The sequence below is a fragment of the Schistocerca piceifrons genome, chromosome 7 (genome assembly GCF_021461385.2).
Source record: "Schistocerca piceifrons isolate TAMUIC-IGC-003096 chromosome 7, iqSchPice1.1, whole genome shotgun sequence".
NCBI lineage: Eukaryota > Metazoa > Arthropoda > Insecta > Orthoptera > Acrididae > Schistocerca > Schistocerca piceifrons.
Genome location: NC_060144.1, coordinates 459,444,177 through 459,450,176, shown reverse-complemented (window position 1 = coordinate 459,450,176; position 6,000 = coordinate 459,444,177).

The following is a 6,000-nucleotide window of genomic DNA, read 5'->3' as shown; positions in this document are numbered from 1 at the left end:
AAATTACTTAATTGTAAGAATTAACATGTAAATAATTTACGTTTGCACTATATTCTTAGTTGAAGCTGCAGTAGTTCCTATTTCGAATTAATCTCCATTTGGAATAAATGTTGTGTTAAGTGCGTCTGATAAGTAAATTTATTTCCAGATTAAGATTCAAGCAAGATACCAAAGGTAATGAATCATTATCGCAGTTTAAGCACTGTGAGTAAGTCAACGCTTCCATCTACAGACTATGTCGGAATACTATCGGTGAGAGAGTCTCTGAAGAGTTTAGATGGAAAGAAGCCGATCCCGAGAAAAGCAGGAACTTCGCACAGTTGCTTGAACGATACAGACACGGCATTTTTCGATGTGCACTGCCAGAGAAAGACAACGATCGATATTCCAAACCTGATCAGACGTTTCACCTTGCCACATAAGTCATCTACGACATTCGGTGCATAAGTGCACACTCGAAATACTGGTGAACATATTACACTAATGTGCTATGTACAGTTATGGATATTTTAAGTTACATGTGTGCTGAGAATGGTAGACATAAAAATATCTCTAGATGTTCTAAACATGTAGTAGCTCGGTGTGCTCGAAGCACTGTTCTGTTTTGGATCGACTTCTTCCTCACAGTTCAAGATGACAACTACGCTCCAAAAAAGTTACATGAGCATTTTGGAAGAAGAATTCTTCCACTAACCAATGAGAGGCGCCACATATCTCGCACTCATGTGTAAATACTTTCATTGCATTATTAGCTTAGCGCAAATTACAAAACAATATTCCATATGATTGGGATCATTCTTTAAAAGAGAAGAGGATGTCGGGCAACAATTTTCATATTACGAATTTAGAAAATTAATTCTGCTGTAACAATGCAACTATAATTTCATAACTAGTAAAGGCCTTTCTTTGAGAAGTGTACAACTGTATCTTCTATATACAGGGTGTTACAAAAAGGTACGGCCAAGCTTTCAGGAAACATTCCTCACACACAAAGAAAGAAAATATGTTATGTGGACATGTGTCCGGAAACGCTTACTTTCCATGTTAGCCGGCCGGTGTGGCCGTGCGGTTCTAGGCGCTTCAGTCTGGAACCGCGTGACCGCTACGGTCGCAGGTTCGAATCATGCCTCGGGCATGGATGTGTGTGATGTCCTTAGGTAAGTTAGGTTTAAGTAGTTCTAAGTTCTAGGGGACTGATGACCACAGATGTTAAGTCCCATAGTGCTCAAAGCCATTTTTTTCCATGTTAGAGCTAATTTTATTACTTCTCTTCAAACCACTTTAATCATGGAATGGAAACACACAGCAACAGAACGTACCAGCGTGACTTCAAACACTTTGTTACAGGAAATGTTCAAAATGTCCTCCGTTACCGAGGATACATGCATCCACCCTCCGTCGCATGGAATCCCTGATGCGCTGATGCAGCCCTGGGGAATGGCGCATTGTATCACAGCCGTCCACAATACGAGCACGAACAGTCTCTACATTTGGTACCGGGGTTGCATAGAAAAGAGCTTTCAAATGCCCCCATAAATGAAAGTGAAGAGGGTTGAGGTCAGGAGAGCGTGGAGGCCATGGAATTGGTCCGCCTCTACCAATCCATCGGTCACCGAATCTGTTGTTGAGAAGCGTACGAACACTTCGACTGAAATATGCAGGAGCTCTATCGTGCATAAACCACATGTTGTGTCGTACTTGTAAAGGCACATGTTCTAGCAGCACAGGTAGCGTATCCCGTATGAAATCATGATAACGTGCTGCATTGAGCGTAGGTGGAAGAAACTAAAATGAGCTATAACATGGAAATTAAGCTTTTCCGGACACATGTCCACATAACATCTTTTCTTTATTTGTGTGTGAGGAATGTTTCCTGAAAGTTTGGCCGTACTTTTTTGTAACACCCTTTATAATAGTGATTCGTTTTTGGCTTTAGAAGCTGTCATTCTCTTTTTTCTTCTCATTCTACGGTATATCCACCGTACCAGCGTTCGTCTGCCTTTTAGCTTGTCATCTTTCGCGTTGGCGTTACGCACTAGTTCAGAATACAACACCAAATTTCGACAGCAGACCGCGAATATTATATAGAAAGCAGTTTCTGAAGACTTATTTCTTCGAATAACCAATATAGTAATTTAACTTATTCAGTTTTCGCATGATCCAGAGTTTTCCGTTGCTGTCCGACGTGTGTGCGGCAGGATGAAAGATTTCCCTCCACCAGTCATCGAAGATGCATCAGTTTCGCACGTTGTCAACTGACGAAGTAGATGTAGTACCTTGAAACCTGAAATCTTCTCAACGAATGTGCCTGATTTATATACTAAGAAACCTAGGTATGTGTAACTAACCTTTTTTTTACCAATGAAGCAAATATCTCTCACATCCTTCATTTCACTAAAGAAGCCGTTGTCCGCAATTCACCCTCAGGTTATTTATTCATTATCATTTCTTTAAAAGGCTTTAGCATTGAAGCTGCCTCCGCTACTGTTGAGACTGGAAACAGATGGGAGACAGATCTTAACGAATTATACGTAATTGCTTCAAAGGAACAATATACTGCAGTAGTTGAAAAATCACAAATCCCATATGAAAGGTAAGGAATCTAGTCCCCGTCTAGCAGCCGTCATTACTCTTTTACATCGTCCTTGTAAATCTCTTGCGTCGACTTACAGGTTGGTTCATGTGAGAAGGACATTATAATTTTTATTCCCATTCGCCATAAGAGCGTTTTCTTCCTCAACAATGAACTCGTTGGCTACGGAACATTATAAGTAATTTTCTTTTTTTTTACCAAGTTCCTCCACTACTTTACTCTGATGAAAAATGTTATTTTAAAGTAAAGTGTTACTTCGCATCTATAGCAAATTAGTTGATAAATATCACACAAAAAATTATTTATCTTTAAGCTTGAAAGATGGCTGTTTCTCAGAATCTATATATCATCTCAGTATAATTTACGTTTATTGTGAATCGTGATACTTATTTTGCTATATCCTACTGTATGGGATCTCGCTCTAACCAATCTCACTATCGGTACTAATTACTATGTAACCGGTTCTAGGCGCTCAGTCCAGAACCGCGTGACTGCTACGGTCGCAGGTTCGAATCCTGCCTCGGCATGGATGTGTGTGATGTCCTTAGGTTAGTTAGGTTTAAGTAGTTCTAAGTTCTAGGGAACTGATGACCTCAGATATTAAGTCCCATAGTTCTCAGAGCCATTTGAATCATAGTATGTAACCTATCCTATTAGTCACTGGGTCAGTGTGAAATCATTCGCGAGTGCTTTTCCTCTCGTCCAGTAACAGGCCTTTGCGGGTTGCAACCATTGTGGCTTCCTTGTTCGAAAAGAGCCATTACTGTTTTACTAATACTAATACTATTACTACTACTACTACTACTACTACTACCACTGCCGTGCTCGTCTGGTCTGGAGAGTGAGTTTGAGACTTACATTCGGTACCACACGGTGTTGTGAAGGAATTTGCCTTTGGCTAATGGAGACCTCTCCGTTGAGCAGAAATTACCATGTACCAGAAATCCGGTAAGATCAATATCTTTACTATTCTACGCCAAAGCTTAGTCTGTCGAGTGTTTTGTGAATGAAATAAATCAGGATGTAGATCGGGTCTCGTGATTCCGTCTAGTTGAATGGGAGTAGACAGACACAAACCTGTTTAGAAACTTGTTAGTGGCTGACATTAAGTATTTCGTTTTGAGCTATGAAATGTCTATGCTGTTGCCTCTTCCGAAGTGTAACGATATATTTTCTCGTAGATTTCAAATTATATATTTAATGGATGATGTTACGTCTGCTTGCGAACCCAATACTTCGAATTGTAGCTTGGAATATTCTTTCGGAGTTATAAGGTTTACTTTTGTATGCTTTGGACAAAATTGTGTTGGTTAAACTCAATTCTCACAATTTATTTTAACTGAGAAACGCATAATTCTTCGTATACAATCCATTTCAGTGTAGCACGCTGGCTGGTAGTAATAGTACTGTTTTGTATCACGTAAAGTAACTGCTAATAAGAAAGCCGGCCGAAGTGGCCGTGCGGTTCTAGGCACTACAGTCTGGAACCGCGCGACCGCTACGGTCGCAGTTTCGAATCCTGCCTCGGGCATGGATGTGTGTGATGTCCTTAGGTTAGTTAGGTTTAATTAGTTCTAAGTTCTAGGCGACTGATGACCTCAGAAGTTAAGTCGCATAGTGCACAGAGCAATTTGCTAATAAGAAAGCCATTCTAATTATGAAATTTACATCTACTGAGGCTTATTTGAGAGACAACAGCAGTATATAGAAACTCCACGAATGCACTCAAGTTGCAGGGAATGAATAAGGAAAGTCTGTGTATACTGTTAAGAGAAATTTGGCTGGTTGTTAAATAAAGCTGGAAGTGGCCACTTTAAAGCATGATGAAACCCTCTTCTCTTATAGCTTATAGTGAAGTCAGATGCTAAAAAGAATGTTTTAGCGCACACTGTAGTCGTACTATCACCGAACAATATAGGGTACATGTTCGTGAAACTCAAACTGTTTCTGTTTTCTCATGTATAAACTGTGCATTATTAATAATCTATCTGCTGAATTTTTTCGTTTTAAGCCAAGGAGGCAAAAGGCTTGTCCTAGAAATAAGTCGACTTGCTGTAAATCAAGAGTAATCAGCGGACGTACAGGAGTCCCACATGTGGGATATGTATGCACAGAGATAGATACGATTTTGATCTAATTATGCTCCAACAGCGCTACAGGGAATGCCAGGTCGCAGTAAATATTGCCACGTGGTTGAGGAGACGGAGGCGGAGCGCATCTAAGTTCACTTAAGGAGGAAATTACTTGGTATCCAAAGCGTAGTATCTCTTGATCTACCGAAGTTTCTGTTTGCTGTTCCCGGCTCGTGCGTAGGCGATATTGCGCGCAGAGGCAACCACCTATCAAGGACACAGAGGCAGCCACCTACATTGCACTAAATAACGAAACTTGCGCAATACAGAGTTCAAAACCCCGTATCTGGCTTTGCGACAGTTATTAGCGAAAGCTGACACTGTTCCTCTCAGATTTGAAGCCGAACGGCGGATGGTAGGTGGAAAACTAGTATCCGGGACGAAACCGGTTCATATTCTCATCCGTCAGTACAGGTCTAGGGCTTCTGTAGTTCCTTTAAATCCCATCAGGCGAAACTGAAGATCGATCTCACACTAAGATCAAGGACGAAACTGCGCTTTCCTCTTGCGTAATCGAAATACGCGTTTTGTTTCTGACAACATGAAGGCGTTAATAGGAAATTATATTTCCTACCTCTTCTTCTTCCATTCGGATTAAAATAGAAACCAGAATGAAGAAAGTTATATGATTAGCGGTATACTTTTGTCACCATTAACATTTGTGTGACGGTAAAAAAACATTCTTAAGATTAGTGAATCGGACTGCAGATGTCTGCAGGTGCATTCACTAAATAGTAATAACACTGCTTACTAATGCTGAATGCGGCGTCGACCACTGCCTGTAAACAATAATGCAGCGAGCCTAACAGACAAAATTTAAGTTCTCTTCGCTACAGACGTAGCCGATTACTACGAGACTGTCTCCTTAGAGACAGGAACCAATGACCATAACCTAATACAGTGACCAAATGCATAGGATTCCTTCACTCTCCTTATATCCAGTAAAACTGGTAAAGGAAACGTAGTAACAGCAGCCCGAGCATCAATAGAATGGCTAAATTGAAGCCCACTCTTTTTTGTAATTAAGTACCTTTTTTCAACACAGTATACCATTTACGCACTGCATTAAGTAAACTTCCACATTTCTCTCTTTGGGAGTGTCTCACAGAGGTGCTTAACATTTTTGTCTGTAGAATGTTGTTTACACCATTCAAAATCCTTTAGTGAAAGTGTACTTAGGGCAACCACGCAGAAAATGGGATGTTTTGTCTCCTGGAACTTATTTTTAAGGTTCATTGTTTATTTTGATTCATTTCCATCTACAAATTTTTTTCC